This window comes from Dama dama, chromosome 23, assembly GCF_033118175.1.
Source record: "Dama dama isolate Ldn47 chromosome 23, ASM3311817v1, whole genome shotgun sequence".
Classification (NCBI taxonomy): Eukaryota; Metazoa; Chordata; class Mammalia; order Artiodactyla; family Cervidae; genus Dama; species Dama dama.
Genome location: NC_083703.1, coordinates 80,570,071 through 80,588,401, shown reverse-complemented (window position 1 = coordinate 80,588,401; position 18,331 = coordinate 80,570,071). Strand labels below are relative to the sequence as shown.

Genomic DNA, 18,331 nt, shown 5'->3' with positions numbered 1-18,331 from the left:
GCAGAGCTGGGCCCAGCCGCTCTTCCTGCTTGTGCGCCCTGGAAAGCCGCGCAGCATTCTTGCCAACCCCACCATCCCTATACTTCCGCCCGCAGATCCTGTGTCACGGAGGGCTCTCTGGCCCTGTCCCGGGAGACAGGACACAGCTTCTGTCTTTAAGTCATTCCCTCTTTAAATCAATCAGGACCAGCCATGGTCCTATTTGCCAGACCCTGAGCAGTGCTCCAGAAGGCAGCGGAAGGCAGCTCTAGTGCATTCTGAATATCTATGGATGCTGCAATATGTTGAATTCTAGAAGGTTCGGGTGCATTTATGGAGAGGCTTAGTTATATTTATTTATTCAGTGCCTATTTCTAGAAGGCTCTGAGGAAGAGAGACCTACCCTCTGCTCCCTTTGGTCAGAAGACTCGTTCTGATGCCCCTTCCACTCTCTCCACCTCCTGAATGCTCATGCCGCCTTCAAGGCCCAGATGGAAGCTCACCTCTTCTCTGGAGCCTGGCTGAAACAGCCCTTCTCCTATGATCCCAGCTCACCCTCTGCTCCCCAGGTCACAGTCCGCTTGTTCGCCTCATCGGAGGTTTGACAAAGACTGGCTGAGGCCCTACTCTGTGCTATGCCCTGCGCTTATAAAGACAAACAAGATGTGAATCTGACTCTCAGACTCAGAGAACGAACTGTGGTTGCTGCGGGGAGGGGGTAGTCAGGGAGCCTGGGATGGACACGGACCCACTGCTGCATTTAGCCTGGGTGACCAACAGGGGCCCACTGCTGCATTTGGTCTGGATGACCAACAAAGACCCACTGCTGCATTTAGCCTGGATGACCAACAAGGACCCCCTCTACAGCATGGGGGACTCTGCTCAGCGTTGTGCGGCAGCCTGGATGGGAAGGGGTTTGGGGGAGGATGGATACAGGCATATGTGTGGCTGAGACCCCCCACTATTTACCTGCAACTATCACAGCATTGTTAATCGGCTATACCCCGATACAAAATAAAAAGGTTAGAAAAAAGATGAAACTCTCTGCCACCAGGAGCCTTGAGATGGATGTGTCTCCCCATCAGCTTCTCCAGGGCAGAGCCACATACCCCTACATTCAGCAGAGGGGCCGGCCCTGAGCAGGTGCTTGACCCTGCAGGGGAGAAAGAAGCCTGATTCCCCAAACAAGGGAATGATGCGTAAAGATGTGCTCTGGAACGCGGACTGCGGGTTTGCACAAGGGAGGCCCTTGACTGGCAATATCCTTTTTCCCTCCTGCATGGTGAGGGTAGGAAAACCAATACGGCTCATCAGGCTGGGTGGTACGATCCAGTCTGACGCGCTCCTTGTAAAATCTGTGCATGCTGCAGAGATCTGTGTCCTGCTGCCCGGAAACGTGGCGCTGGACTCAAGGCCTGCATGCTGATGTCAGAATCAGGCTGCAAAATTGCTTTTTCCCTTTGTGAATGGCATGCGCCTCTTCCGCTGGAAGGCGCATCTTCCAGGTGGGGGAGGGGAGGCGGCCAGGCCCGGCCTCTTCCGTAGCATTCACGTCTTTATTCTAAGTATTTCTCAGCCTTTCCGCCACAGCCCACCTCGGCTGCTTCTGTGGCTGGCAGAGATCAATGCAGTCAATATTTTTGACTGCAGAGCTTTCTATGACTTACACATATTTAAAAGGATAAAACGCAATCAACAATTCCCTGTATGAACTTGACCACTGTAATCCTTATCTTTGATTCTATGGGATCCAGCAAACAGGTTAAATCTCCAGTGGATCTTGCCCCAGACCAGGGAATTCAGTCTGGCTGGAACTTCTCAGAACTATAGCCTAGGCTATGTGAGTTTGTTTCACTCTGGGAAATTGGACTGGAAAACTAGACATTGCAACGTTTGGGAATACTCGTGACCTTTTCCTTGGACCACTGCCTTTTGCTAAACATCACACTGCTTTCTTTCACTGTTATTAACCAAATAATGAGCTGCTGCTCTCAAGGGTGTTTGCCTCTGGAAAGGCGCTCCTTGCAGCCAGCATTAAGCCAAAACACAGACGCTTTATTGGTGGGGATTGTGGGCAGTTCATGAAACAAGGTGTTATTTTTAAAAATTAGGGGAAAAAAAGATTGATTGTGATGACTTTCACCTGGAAATATTTGAATGTAACATTAGAAAAGGATAATAGGAATCAAAGGAGCAGAGATTGACACAACTTTTCTGTCAAGGGCAGTAGTGAACTGTTGGGCTTTGTGAACTGAAGAGGCTCTGCTGCAAATACTCAGCTCTGTAATCTCAGCCCAAAAGGCAGCCACGGAAACATGTCAACAAAAGGGTGTGGCTGGATTCTGAAAAACTTCACTGAGGGACATGGAAATTTCAATGTCGATTTTCATATGTCATAAAATATTGTTATTTTATTTGGATTCTTTTTTGCCCCCAACCATTTAAAAATGTAAAGCCATTTTAAACTCACAGGCCCTGCAGAAATGGGTGGCAAGCAAGACCTGCAGGCCAAGTGTGCTGACCCCTGCATTAGAGGCTTATGATTAAGAGCAGGCCTTGGGGTCGAGTAGAACTGAGGTCAAGGCCTGGCTCGGTCATTTCTTCATAAATGACCCTCAACAAGATGCTTAATGTCGTGAACTCCCAACTATAAAGAAGGAGTGATAGGAGCTACTTTCTGGTTATCCTGAGGATTAATGGAAATAACACCCATAAAAGGCAGAGCATTATGTCTGGAACTTACAAAGAACTCAATAAACTTTGTGTCTTCAACAAATATTTTCTGAGTAATTTCTAAGTTACTGGTGCATTTTTAACATTAATTTGTATCACTGAACTTAAACTCCAGTGAGCCTGATAAAGACTGTTAGCTATTGTTATTATTAATAATTCTTGGGCTTTGTGAAAGAAAAGTTATAAGTCAGTAAGTAATGTCATGTGTTGTTACTATGTATTTTCTGTTTTCAAAAATAGTTAAAACTCCCACAACCTCCCATTCCAGTAAGATCTTTTATGACCCTGAATATTCATTGGAAGGACTGATGCTGAAGTTGAAGCTCCAATACTTTGGCCACCTGATTCAAAGAGCTGACTCATTAGAAAAGAGCCTAGTACTAGGAAAGATTGAAGGCAGGAGGAGAAGGGCACGCCAGAGAATGAGGTGATTGGATGGCATCACCGACTCAATGGACATGGGTTTGGGTAAACTCCGGGAGTTGGTGATGGACAGGGAGGCCTGGCATGCTGCAGTTCATGGGGTCACAAAGAATCGGACACGACTGAGCGACTGAACTGAACTGATCTGAACTGCCTTAACCACTGTGTGTCTCTGTGTTCCGCTTCTATTAAATGGGCATCATAAAACCTCACAGGTGATTTTCCTAAGTTTCTGTCTTTGGATACCCATCCTGGCCATGCCCGCGGTCTTCTGTGGTGAGGCTGCTGGCTGCTCTCCAGTTTTGCTCTTTTTTCTTCCTTTAGTAACAGGGATCCCTTGAGTTTTAGTGGGACACACGGCCACCCAGCTAAAGACTACAGCACCCAGCCTCCCTTGCAGCTAGGTCTGGCCGGCGGGTTGTGAGCAAAAGTGGGTGGCACCCTGTGAAGGAATGCACACGCTTCCTCTTTATTTCCTTCCCTCCTTTTTGCAGACTACATGCAGGTGTAATGGTAAGAGCCACGAGCCATTTTGGGTCATAGGATAGAAACCGCGTGTTGAGGTTGGCAGAGCAATAACATGAAAAGGAACCAGGGACTGAGACACTGAACCCACCATGTTGGTCCTGGGGCCAAAACAGCTATGATTGTGTGGTTAGGGTGAGAGAGAAGAAAATGCTCTCATTTATGCCTCTGTTACATTAGGGAATAAAAAAATAGCAACCAGAATCTGTTTCCTAACACATTACTTTTTAAACCGAGGCTTAATGGACACCTCTTCCTCCTATTCTCCCATCCCATCCCAAAAGCCCAACAGAATGAGTCTGTCATACCCAAAACTGTGAGTCACGGCAAAACTACTCAAAAGAAAGGGCAGAGGGCAGACACGTGCTTAGGCGACTGGAGAAGCGAGGACACCAAAATGTATGTATACTCAGTTGCTGAGTTGTGTCCGACTCCGTGACACACTAGGCTCTTCTGTCCATGGTGTTTTTCAGGCAAGAATGCTGGAGTGGGGTGCCATTTCCTCCTCCAGGGGATCTTCCTGACCCAGGGATCAAACCTGAATCTCCTGCATCTCCTGCATTGATAGGTGGATTCTTTACCATCGAGCCACCTGAGAAGCCCAAAGGTGTATGTAACTACATAAATAAAATGAGTGCAGTTCAGCTTTGATGGACTTAACCAAAATCACATAATCAAAACTCTAACAAGAATTTCTTTCATTTTTAGTGCTTGCTTTTTTGGGTCATTTTTAAAGACAAAATATTATTTTGAAATGCATTTGGATGGAAGGGAAGGTACAGTAACATCTTTAGTCCTCAGGGCTGCTAAAGATCGTATCCCTCAAATTATTTCATCCTAGCTCTGATCGCGTTTCAGGGCAATAATCCATCCTTTTACCCCCGCTCCCTACCCAATAGGCTGGGGGTTCCTGGAGGGTACTGTCTTTTTCTCTCATAAGCTCATCTTTATTGCTCACCTGTCGTTATTCACGTTTCTACTCCCAGCGTGTAGCATGGTGCCTGGCACTGAGAAGATGTTATTGGTGCACATAAACCCTCAATAGCAATGTGATTAGCCGGATGGTGGTGAGATTTCTTTGCCCTTTGGTGGGTGGGGATGTTTCAGAAAGAAGACTCATGACTTTTGTTTCACTCTTCTCCCTAAGGCTCCAAGAACATCACACCCAAGGTGTCACAGATCTTAAGCAGCCATCTAAGTTTCAATTTTCTACACGTGTCCACTGGTCTTGTCATTCCACACCGGACCCACCACATCCCATTGTCTCCTGAAGGGGCTACTCATGTGCTCTTCCCTCTGCCTGAAGTGCCCCTTCCTCGACTCCTTCCTCCACGGTCTTTTCATCCCGCCGATACCTACCCTCTTCCAGAGTTCAGCTTAGCTATCACCTCCTCTGCAAGGCCTCTGCCAATTTCTCATACTAAGTTAGGCCCCTGTGCCATAGTACCCACATTTTAGGCTTTTCCTTTGTAGCACACACTGCCATTGCAATTGATCAGTGATCTCCCTGTTACCCATTTTCCATGCCCAAACATTAGCTCCATGAGAGCAGAGTGATGTCTGCCATGTTTGTTGTTTATTTAAGCTGGGCACATAGAATGTGCTCAGGAAATCTGCATAAATAAATGAATAAATGAGCATCAGGACAGACAAAAGGAAATGCACAAAAACCAGAAGGAGAAAGAAACCTATTTTCCTCTGATAAGAAAGCAAATAGAATATTGCAGTTGGATAATTTGATTTGTTGGGCAAATACTTGCATAGAATTTTGACAACAACTAAAGGCAAGCACAGGAATATAGAAAGTTCAGAAAGAGGTAATGTCATCTTTCAGAGGATTGACTTTGATTCGTCAAATACTGACTCAGAACTCAGAGACGTGGCTGTGTGTTTACAAGAGAAAAGGACAGATTTGGAATCTGTTTCCAGAAGAAGCACTCTATTAAAAACATGGACTTGCTTTCCATCCCTTTCCCAGAGGAAAAGTGCTATTTACCAAACCAACACCACCTAAGAGAATAATTAGGTACATCAACACTAATGGATACTTCTGATGTTGAGCGGGAACCTTTAGACTTGTAAAGTATAATGTGAAGATGTATCCAGGTGGGTGGCAGAGGGTTTCCAAACATGGTCACCACCCCTTCCCTTCCCTTCCCGTACATGTGGGTAGTTCTGCCCATTGGGAGGTGCAATCTGTGCTTCCTTTCCTTGAATCTTTGAATCGTGACTTGTTTCAACCAATAAAATGTAGTAGAAGTGATGTCGTGTCAATGCTTGGCTTTCCCTTTAAAAGGCTTGGCAGCTTTCGCTTTGCCCCGGGGAAGCCAGTCACCAAGCTGTAAAAAAGCTGCGGCTAAACTACGGAAGGATGAGAACAGGTGGTTCGAGAGAAGCCAGAGGGGGAGCATCAAGGTGTCAGACACGCAGGTAAGGACTCCGTCACCCGCCCGTCCAGCTGAGCTGCAAGTAAAGGCAGTCAGGGGAGTGCCTCAGTTTATACCACATCCAGCACAACTGCCTAGCAGCTACTTGATGAATTCCTGCATCACAGAATCATGAGAAATAACAAATCAAGGTTGCTTTATGCTGCTAAATTTGAAGGTGATTTGTTACACAGCAATAGATAACTGATACAATATGATATGCCCCTGACTGAGCAGGTACTTCTCTGGCAGCCTCAATCACATAGAAGACAACCTACAAATATATAAGGCAAAATGTATCTCATGTACTTGACTCCCAGACGGGATGCTTGAGGTCTGATTCCTCAGGACCTACAATCTGTTTATGTACAATTTTGACGTGTTTGTTCATCTTATATCAGAGTTGAGAACAGTACAAAATTATGCAAATTGGAACAGGCCTAGTGGATTTCAAACATAAGAACGTTGTGTTTGATCCTCACACTTTTAGATGGTGGAACAGAGGCCAGGAGGGGTTGAGTCACTTGTTTGGTTAACAAAGTCACAGAACGTATTAAAAACAGGCAAGTGATCCAGGATCTCAGGTCATCTAAGTAAGGGAATCTCTTCACTTGTCCTTTTTATTTCACAGAAGAGACAGATTTAAATGGGTAGGGAAAAAAATGGCTTTAGGTCTGATGAGAACACGGATGATCAGAGAGAAAGCAGGCAGGCACAGTCTCAAAAGCTTGACAAACCCCAGGTCCTGAAGACTGAAGTCAAGCAGCCCCAACACAGCCATAGGGACCCAGAGGAACCGCTTCATTCGAGCCGAGAACAGGCCAGTGCTTGATGTGCACGGCTGTGACCCCGAGTCAGAGAGCCAAGACTGAATAATGTTTCTCATATTCTACTGGAGGAGGCCGGGCAGTGTGTAATGTACTCTCAGGAATATTCCTATGCAAAATGGTGAAAATAAATACACGATTTGATGTGCAAAGGGATAAGCTTCAGTTATGTGAAAAAGGCATTTACACGGCACCGTCCACGTCAGACAAATGAGGCATTGCTCTATTTGCAAAACGCTCGGCATGTATTCCAAATCTTGGCTGGTCTGGGGCTTCTGCTCGATGAAAAATGAGCTTCACTTGTGTCTAAATCTGAGCTTAAGTGCACTCTCTAAAACCTTCCTGGGAATTTTCTGGACAGGTGTCTCTTTTCAAACAGCATAATATTTGGACATTACATTTTAAATATGTGCAGATAAAAATGATATTCCAAATCCATATTTCACTTATAACCAGATGGGATAACAGTAGTGAGAGTACTGAGAGACAGTCCTTCACGGAAAAATAATGGAAATAGAACCTAACCTCTCCCTAACCTCGCCTGGAGGTTTGTGGCTACAAGTTCTAGGGCGAACAGCGGGTGACACCAAGGCTGAGATGATTCAGGGCGCTCAGACCCACATAAAATCTACTACCTTGCTTCCATCCCGGGTAATAGCGTCTTCCTTTTAGGAACCGGGTGTCTGAGGGACAACATAAACAGCCTTCGCCACCTGCAGGCCCTTAAGAGCGTGGAACGGTGTGCTCGCTGGAGTGATCCAGCTGCAGGCCTGTGACGTTTCATCCACGCCGAGCCTGGAGAAGTCTCCGAGTTGAAGCATCTTTACAGAGATCCGGCTATTGCTTGCCGTTGCATCCCGACCCACTTCACTCTCTCTGGTCCCCCGCCTGCTCTTTTCATTTACGTGTGGGCCTCCCATGTATGTGTGGGACTCCTGTGGCTTTCACATTTTTGACCTGTCTTTTCTGAGAAAAGACATGGGTGGGTGGGAGGACCGATTGTGGATACTATTTTTGTCCTTCAGCTGTTGTGTCCGACTCTTTGCGACCTCAAGGACTGTAGCCTGCTAGGCTCCACTGTCCTTCATGATCTCCTGGAGTTTGCTCAGTTTCATGTCCATTGAGTTGGTGATGCCATCCAACCATCTCATCTACTGCCATCCCCTTCTCCTTTTGCCTTCACCCTTCCCCAGCATGAAGGTCTTTTCCAATGAGCCCTCTCTAGGAAGAGCGTAATATCCTCAGAGTCTCACATCTGGAGTCCAGAACCCAATGCAGAGTCGAAACACTTCTTGGAGTAGCCTAATAGGCACAGGACACTCATTTTTATTTTTATTTTTGAATCAGTGCAGGGTTTTGAGCCCATGACTCAGAGCAGTCACTTCCCGAGACTTTCTGAGCCGCCTGGAGAATCTGTGAGAAGCAAGTGGTTTGTGTTTTCTCTCTGCTGTTTTTTGGGGCCGTGTGATGCGACCGGTCTGTCTCTCCCGCTGGCGAGCGAGACTGGTCCTCCCTTTGGGTCCAGAACTGCACTCTGCTTCAGCCTCGTGCTGGAGTTCTCTGTCGCCTTCAAACCACACCCGCTCCCCTCTTCCTAATTCGAAGGGAGCAGCATCGTCATCAACCCCGAGCTCAGACCTGGAAGTCTTCCCAGCTGCTTCAACTGGTTCCTGATTTTTATCTTTTCTTAATATAGATATTTTATTCCATTCCTGATTTCTAAACTTGCCCAACAATGCACTTGGTTTAACCACAGCCACGTGGCCTTGCTCTGACAATGGGTCGTTTTCTAAGAGAGAAGAGTTAATAGGGGACCCTAACTTGACAAAATGAAAGAGAGTAAAATAGACATTATGAACAAAGTCCGTGGGCTTAAAAGTATATAAGTGATTGGGGGATACTGACACAATAAGCCCTTTGTAACAGCTCTCCAGGCAAAACACATATTTTTCTTCTATTCTATACATTAGGAAAAGCCCTCCCCGGTGACCCCGGGCAGCCAGACGCACATCTGACACAGATCATTCCTAAGCGTTGCTGGCCTTTCTCTGGTACAACATCAATTTCCCCGAGGCTTCAGCTTCTTTCCCAGCTGCACGCGCACACACACGCACGCACACATGCATGCGCACACACACGCACACACATACATGCGCACACGCACGTGTGCACACACGTGTACACGCACGCACACACACATCGCGGCCAAGCCGCCCGCTCTCCCCCACTTAGCGGCTGACATCGGCTTTCAGCGCCACATCGCCCATCGCCGGTGTCACCTGCGTGCAGGCCGAGCGTGAGCTCTGCCAGAGAATAAGGCCCCGAATCAACATTTTGCCATCTTGCCCTTCTCAGGTCAGACAAAAAGGCAGGCACTGATGAAAAGGACTCGGGGCTGCCCTGTCTTCTCAGAGACCCTCTGGAGCCTTCTAAATGGAGACCAAACAGGGCTCCCCGCTCCATGGGTCTATTTACTCTTTTTTCCCTCCATCTGATAAATGTTTACCGTGGATCATGCACCACGCCAGGCTTTTGGTAAGACGCAGCTTCTGCTTTCAAGGTGCACACCAGGTCCTGGGATATAAATACAGTCCAAACCAATACAGTTAAGGATGCTTTTCTCTTCTCTGTCCACTGAGAGAGGGAACGTGTAGCCACTGCCATTTTTGGAAATAAGGACTGCCTTTGGCCACAGAGGGTCTGAACTCTAAACCCACAGCCGTCTGATCTGATTGCACGTTAGAATAACCTTTGTCATTGTTACTGTCTAGTTGCTAGGTCATGTCTGTCTCTGCGACTCCATGGACTGCAGCCCACCAGGCTCCTCTGTCCATGGGATTTCCCAGGCAAGAATACTGGAGTGCGTGGCCATTTCCTTCTCCAGGGGATCTTCCCCACCCAGAGATTGAATCTGTGCCTCTGGCATTGCAGATAGATTCTTTACCGTCTGAGCCACCAGGGAAGTCCTTAGAATAACCTAGGAGGGTTTAAAAAATCTATCTAGGGCTGTAAGAGTCTCGTAGGGAGCTGGAAATGGTCCATATTTTGATGTGGGGGGTGGTTACCTGGGTATGAATATATGTAAAATCCACTGAACTTTACACTCAACACTTACGGGCTCTCCTGTAGATACGATAAACTCAATTTTTACAAAGGTTAAAAAAAAATTTCCTACATGTAGGCCTGCTCTTAGAGATTCTGTTTTGAATGGTCCTGGCTTCGGTATGCTGTAAAAGCTCCCCAGGTGACATTAATGTGCAACCAGGGCTGAGAAACAGTCTGTAGGCAATTAAAAACTAATGGCCTGGAGAAGGGGCCCTGAGACCACGCAGTCCTCTGCGCTGTGGGTCAGAGCAGCCCTGCTGTTACACACTGGTGTTGGCCCTGGAAAGACCACCCAAGCTCATCCACTGGGGTGGGGGGTTTTTCTTGAAAGATCCAGAGCTTCCAAAGGGAGAGGGTCCCCCGCTCTTTCATGTTTGAGCCGAGGTGAGCGGAAGAAGGGGAGAGGGAGGAGGCTGGCTAGGGGACGTGGAGGGGTTCGTGGGGTCAAGAAGGACTCTGGGGGGCTTCCCTGGTGGTCCGGTGGTTAGAATCCGCCTTGCCATGCAGGAGATGTGTGTTCAGTCTCTGGCCTGGGAACTAAGGGGCCACGAAGCCCGTGAACCACGACTACAGAATCTGTCCTCTTGAGCTTGCATCCCACAGCGGGGGAAGCCACTGCAAGGAGGACCAGAGGAACCTTTACACACGGCAACTGCAGAGAGCCTGCCTGCTGCGACAAGAACCCAGCACAGACCCCAAAAGGAAAAGAAACCGGGATCAGGCTGCTTCCCAGGAGGGTGGGGTCTGGGGGGTCTAGAATCCCACGTGCAATTGCATCCCTATTGGGAGGTCATTCATCTGCCCTTGGTCTCACTTTACTCAAGTCTAAGCAGTCGGGCCTGAGACTTCTTGGTTCAGCACTGTGTCCTGGGAGACCTCCTGGCCCCAGGGAGACGGAGATGTTTTGCTCAGCCCATGTCTGAGTCGAAAGCAATGATTCCTACCTCTTGGGGTTGTCACAAGGGTAAACCTTTGTTTTGGAAAATGCTTAGCGCTTGCTTGGCACAGCCTTGGTGTCCAGAACACGACAGCTATTATTGCCAGGAGGTTTGGCAGAGGGAGGCCTTTTGTTTCGTGGCTCAGGGTCAGCCCAGGCCGTACCTGGCACACAGTAGGCGTGCAATAAATATTAATAAAATGAACGCTCGTCTGAGCCACAGATTTCATTACCCAAATTAGAAATCTTCTCCTTTCTTAATTACGAGGGCATGCTTTCAAACTGTTTAATGACATCTTGTTTTGTAGCCTGTTTAATAAATCTTTGCTGCCAACGGCAAGTTCCCCGTGTCGGCAAATCATCTAAATATTTAGCTGATTTTTTTTTCTCCTCAAGGTTTCACGCAGACTCTTGGCATTGTGTGGCTGATAAGCAGAGGGAGTCAGCAGTAGGAAGTCAGGCACTTCAAATCTCTCCATCTCAGACCTCTCTTTTTCTGGTGTGGCTAATCCTGCTGGATAGATGGTTCTAGAGTCTTTACCACCCCCCCGACACTTGTCTCCCCCACCCCCACCCAGATCTTCACCCTCTCACTCCTCCCAGCCCCTTCTTTACTGTAGGAGCTGGGGGAACAAAATCCTCATTTCTCAGCCTCACTTTCCTCTAGGTATGGCCAGGCATACTTTCCTGGCAGATAAGTTGCTAATGGGATTTTTTAAAGGTGGGGAGGGATGGTCTAAGAAAGGGGCTGCTTAATTTAAATAAATCTTTGTAGGATGATTATTGGTGATGAGCTAATTGGACTATTCAAGTACAATTATTGCATTTACCAAATAATAATTGAGACAATATTTTCACTTTTTCATAGTAAGGGTCAACTAAATATACCAATGAGGAATGTGAATCTTTTCAAATATAAATAATTAAATACAAGGCATCAAAATAAGCAAGGGATATTCCACGACATAGAATTCCCTCAAACAGAAAATATTTAACACACGTTTTGACCTTGCACTATGAAGTTGATATAATATTCTATGAAAATGTACAATTACTAATATATCTATAAGTGTATTTTCATATGCAATTCTCAATTATACAGTTTCCTAAATATTCATTTCTCTTCCTTGACTACTGACAAATGTTTATTCTGGCATGTAATATTGAAAATAAATTTTAAGACATCTAAAACTTTAAAAAAAAGCGGGGGGACTGCTTTTCTGGCCAGAAGAGCAAACGAGCTTCATGGTCCTCCTTCCCAGGCTCCAGACCTTGTGGGCGCTGTGACCGTAGCGACCAGCACAATAGGAGAACTACAGAGACCCTGAGATGCTTGAGTAGCAGATACTCTGGAGCAGCTGTCTGCTGCCAGGTGAGGCCGAGCAGACCGTGCTGCCTAAGACCCAGGAAGCCTCAGTCCTCTGTTTCTGCAACCAGACACATTTTCACACGGCCCATGTGTGATGCCCAATGAGGAGCCAGATACTGAGATGGAAACATGTTCCAGGTGAGATCTTCAAGGCATCGCCTGTTGCCAAAGAAAGTCAGAGCAGAAAGCAAGAGAGCAGGGAACCCGGAGAAGTGGGGGTTGCCTGACACTTGTAGAGGAGCGTTTCTCCCACGAGACCCGCCGTGGTCTTTGGTCTGGGTGAGCTCGGGCAGACGCTGCTGGCTTGGGGAGCTGATGAGTAGAGGGTCTCAGCACTAAGCAATCAGCCACTTCAAGGACTCCACTGCGGGTCCAGTGGTTAAGAATCCGCCTTCCAGTGCCGGGGATGTGTGTTTGATCCCTGGTCCGGGAACTAAGATTCCATAAGCCCCAGGCAACGCGACAGCTACTGAGCCTAAGTGTCGCAACCAGAGAGAAGTCCGCGCATTGCAACAAAGAGCCCGTGGCGAAAGATTTGGCACGCCACAGCTAAGACCTGATGCAGCAAAATAAACACATTAAGGAAGTCAGGGACTTAGAGTCTGTAAATCTCAGACCTCTCATTGTCTGTAGGGACAGGTGACCATTGCAGCAGGAAGGAAAGAAAGAAAGGAAGGAAGGAAAAAGAAAGAGGAAACTGAGCTCTTTAAAACTGGAACAGACACTGGCTTTCTACTGGGATAGCATTGTTCACATAGCCCCACCCACCCCCTTTTTTGTACCCAGATTGATGGAGGGCAGACAGAATTAGGATCCAGGAGGCATCATCAGCATTTTTAAAAGTTCATTAACAGATCTTTGCTGTGTAAGTTCAGGCAAGGGCTGATTTTAGATTTGGGGCAAAGAATTTGATAGGGCTGCATAATTAAGAGGCGAGTTTTTTGATTTTTGTCTTGTTTTGCTCTTTCAAGGTACAGAGAGATGGTGAGGAGAAGGAACAAACAACATGGTGAGCTAGGGGGCCTGTTCAATTGTAGTATAATATTACACACGCCGTAGGTAGGATAATGTTTAGTACAACAGATACAATTATGCAGAACTCAAAACCCAAATATTAAAATATTTACCCCAGTCACCCCCACCGGGTATGAAACCTCACTACAAGATATGTTGTTTGAATTACTTTGGATTGGCTCAAAAGGTTGTCTGGGTTTTTTTCCATAATATCTTACAGAAAAAACAAGAATGAAATTTTGGGCCAACCTGATAATACAAAGGTGTTGAGTGTGGTCACTAATTAAGGAGAAAGGGCTCTGTCCACCTTGGGCCAGCTCAGGGAAGTGATAAAAACATCATTGCAAAGCAAAGAGTGGGAAAAAAGGAATTCTGCAAAAGCAAAAAATAAAAACTGCACACGTTGTTTGGAACGCTTACTACATGGCAAGCCCTGTTTGAAGTACTTGAAAGTTTCACTTATTTAATCCCCCCAACAGCCAGATAAAGTAGGACCTATTACTTTTCTCTCTTTCTCAGATGGAGGCACTGAGGAGCAAGCAGGTGGCTTGTCCTGTCCAGGGCCACACAGCAGTTAATTCTAGGCAGCCTGACCTCAGCACCTGTGTTCTTTTCCAGAATCCCATGTTGCCTCCCTATCACGGCCAGAAGGGATGAAGAAGGACGAAGTTTCTGGGAACTCACTGAAATTTAAAGGGGGCTCTGGATTTCAGGGCGATGTGAAAGTTTAGGTGTATCTCAATTGACTGAAAAACATGTCAATCGATTGAAAATTTTCTCTAACAGCTGTCTTAGATATGACAATCTCCTCAGGTAAATGCTCTTTGTCTCCGTATTGTTTAAACCATTTTCCAGTTTCAGTTGAAGGTGAAGCTATGAAACAGCTTCCAATTTTGCCTGAAATCCAATGAAGTCTTTGTAAAATTAAAAGATGAGTTTTAAAGGAAATATTTGTCTACTGAAAACGGCTTCTCTAATTAAGCAATTAAGTCTCAACAAGACAGATCTCATCATTGCTTAAAGGTCATTTAAAATGCAAAGAGGATGCAAATCTCAGCTGGGAGGGGGCTAAATCAGTCCATCTCTGTGGGTGTCTAAAGTTTTGAAATTTTCTTAAACGGCATATGTCGTTTTTTTAAGTATTGACGCATTGGGCCTGTTGCCTGTGTGTGCTGAAAAAGAAATCTTCGGTATGTTTTTTTTGCTAATCAAAATGTAGTCCTGCATTTGAGAATTATTATTTTATAAGGTACATGTGGTTGGAAGGAGATATGGCCTAGAGCAGAAAGAACGTGAAGAGGCCGAGGCACTTATTTTTATTGCCGTGGTGGCCGTATGCGTGGAAATTAGTTATGACTTTACCACCAGCCACCTCGATGTGGAGGGCGTGGCTTCCAATAATTACATTGCTGCTATTTTGAGTAATGAGATGGGGTTCTTGCACAGCAAGAGGTAGATTTTACTGGGTTCATTTAAATTTTATGGAAATGAGTATTTATTCGTTGTCATCTACTGAAGCCCATCTCTAAAGCTTGCCTCTCTTAGCCACAGCTCACTGAGACGAAAGGATGGCGTTTATAAAGTATTAATCTTGCTCTTTCTTGAGACTGTGGAACTGGCTCCACTTAACCGTCAGAGGGACGGACATTTTCGCGTAGCCTAATCCCAGGGAAGGGAGACGAGGGTTCGAGAAATCCTGCTAATATCCACTTTCCCACTTGGCATTCATGCACTGTTGGAAAGACAATTACTTAGAAGTTTAGATCACAAGGACAACTGATTTGCAAGGATCCTGTTTGCCACAGGTTGTTAGGATGGATAAGACAGAAAGAGTTCCTTCTTATCTCTTTGTGTTCGCCAAAGAATAATAATGAGTTGTAGAAAGGTTCTCTGAAACCAAAATTTATGACTAAAATGGGTCTCAGAACTCTTCTGGATTATTGTAAAGAGTTTTGCAACCTCTCTCTCCACCCAGCAGCCCTCACACAATTTTTCCCAATGCTTTTCTGAAAACTCAGTACATGAACCTCTCCATGTGTTCTGAGCTGTCCCTCTGACCCTGGATAATGTTTACAAATTGAAGGAATGGCTGAAACCTGCCATTGTCATTCCTCACTCATATCAGGCAGCATGGCAGGTAAACAGGAAAATCTGTCCTGGCTCGGAGCATGAGCCAACACACATACATTACAAATAAAAAAAAATTAACAGACACCAATCTGCTCCCCAGCACCATTTGCCAGCACTGAATCTCTATGGTAACTGAACTCCCCGTCCTCCTGGGTATTCAACTAGTGGATTTTTCTTTTTTCAAAGAAAGTTCTCAAAGCTGATTTAAATATTATGATATTCGCATCTCCGAGTGCTAAGTGGAGATGAATTCATGTTGGCTGGGGTGCTTCTTAAAAATGTATCCTTTTCTTCTATCAAATGGAACTGCCACAAAGGTGAATTGCCTCTTAGTAGGAGATTCCTTTTTAAAAAACTGGAAAGCTGGGGGTTGAAGGTGGCACTGTGCTTTTAAGGATGATGGGATTAAAGTTGCCAGGAGCAGTCTGGATGGGAGGGGAGTTTGGGGGAGAACGGATACATGTGAATGTATGGCTGAGTTCCTTCTCAGTTCACCCCAAACTGTCACAACATTGTTAAATGACTATAATACATTTTTTTTTTTTTTAAGAAAGGGCTACAAAAGGGGCATTAAACAGAATTTTTAAGGTTAAAAAAAAGTAAGGAAGAAACTATAAAAGGGAAGGGGCACCCATTGAAGAGAATGTTGCTTTTTGCAAAAGCTTATCTGCCATCTTCTTTCTGTGGGATTTGATTGAGGTGGTCTACATGTGTAAATAATCAAAGCTTTGTTTGACTTCGAGGATGGACAAAGACTAACATTTATTGAGAATTTACAGCTTCCTGAGTATTTTGTTGCCAAATTTTAAAATTTCCTAGTAAATCAGTAGGGAAGGTATTTTTAAATATTGATTTTGTAGTCAAGGGAAATATAAGACTCGGAGAGGGTAAGTGGACTGCCTGAAGCCACACAGTCAGTGAGAAAGATGGACTTTGAACTTCAGTCTTGTTGGTTCTCAAGTTCTAATTCTTTCTGCTACATCACATGGTTCCTAATACTTAATGCTTTTTTGCTTTTAGAAATCACTGTCTACAGTTCCTCTGACCCTTACATTGTTTAATTCACAGAAACAAATACATAACTGCTTCTCCTGGGACTAAAGGGGCTCCAGTGACCAATCCTGATGGCTTCTTTCCTCCCTGCTTTCTCTCCAAATCCCAGAAGAGAATTGCCTGAAGATCTAGGGTTTCAGCACTTAGACCCTGGCATGTGAACTTGAAATTAGATTGTTTTACCAGCTAATGACTGATGACCTGATCTGAGGCTAATGATATTCACTCGCCAAAATCAGACCAGTACAGGCAGATGCCATTCATTTTTAAAAGAAAAAGAAGATGGGGGAGGGGACAGCATTTATTGTGTCTTGTGTATTAGAGATCAAAAAGATTAAGTTTCAGATTGAAAAAAAACACAAAGAAAAGAAAGAAAACAAGAACATTTCAAATCTTTTGTCAAGAAAATCTCCTCCAGGTGAACATCAAAAGCTGTCTTCCTCAAGAAGTTTGAACAGCTGCCAGTAGGGTGGGAAGATGGAAAGGAGTTTGCATGGAACAAGGTGTTCTCAGTGATTTTACGATCCTTCTGACCTTAAAAGGCATACCTTGGGATGTAAGTGTTGTAGTGATTTTGCAGATCCTGAATTGGCAGTGACGTGAAGGCCTCTTGAATACATCCTGAGGTTTGACATTTGCTTTGCTTTCCCCACCTCCCTCTCCTAAGGATTATTACGAAACGATGCACAGAATCCACCGAAATGCGAAAGCCCGTGCGAAGTTACTAAAACAGGCAGTGAGGGTTCGCGGGGGGCTGCACCTAGCGAAAATCTGAAAATTGCTGGCTCTGTTGTTGAGAGAAATAAACACTTTATTCGAAAGTGTCTTTGGCATGTCTTTGTGTAATGGCTTGGCTACAGCAATACTTCCTGGCAGAGAATTAGCTGAACAGCACGGGGGAGAGAAAAGAAAATAAAACCCAGGGGAGAAAAACGTGCTGGAGTCTTATTTTATGTTGCATTTTGATTTATTTTACCTTTTTAAGATTAAGGCTTTTAAGACCAAAAGTGTGCAATGACGTCAGGTAATATGCCATCCTCTGATGAGCTCTGTGTAATGTTGGGACGTTGGTGGCCTCTGGACCCTGGGTATACTGGTGCAAAATGAATGGTCCAAGTACAAACTCCCAAACTATAGTCACCTAATTAGATGCTTAGATGTTTACTAGCAAATAAGGACATGCAGCCAAAATTCAAACTTCAGCATCAAGAGCTCACTTGCTGAGTTGTGCCAAAGGCCAATGACTGCTTCTCTGTTGGGCTCCGCACATAGAGTGACACCATATTGACTAATTATTTATCAATTAAGAGGATCAAGAAAGCAGAATTGGGTTGTTGGGGGGGGGTTGCTGGAGAATAATCTGTTAGCCTTCGTATTAAAAACAAACAAGAAAGACAACTTCAACAACAAAATGACAAAAGAAATAGAACGGTTGTGTGCAAGATCAAAAAATAAAAATAGTATGCATTTTTTAAAGTGGAATAAAGGGAAATGCAGAAAGCTTATAATACATCTTTAAAGGAATCAGATCCATAATATTTATGTGGAATATGTTTTTATGGGGGGCTCATTTATTATAATTATGCAGGACTCATCACATTATGTGGTGAGCTGATAAGTTATTATAATTTGAGGGAAAAAGAGCTGCTCAAGTTATTTTTACATAAAGTCTTTGGGGGTGGGATTTGACTTATCTGATTAATTATTCAACCAGCTGCCTCAGTTTTTTCTTGACCTTGTTAGTGTGATGATTCCAAATTGTGTTCAAACACTACAGTTTTGTCATAAAACAGGGTGCAGCTTGTCTTTA

At 45.1% G+C, this 18,331-nt stretch overlaps 1 protein-coding gene across 2 annotated transcripts in view; it reads right to left on the bottom strand.

Moving 5' to 3' along the window:
• The window catches only part of TSHZ2 (teashirt zinc finger homeobox 2), a 480,973-nt gene that overhangs the window by 142,239 nt on the left and 320,403 nt on the right, over positions 1–18,331 (bottom strand). The window lies entirely within an intron of this gene.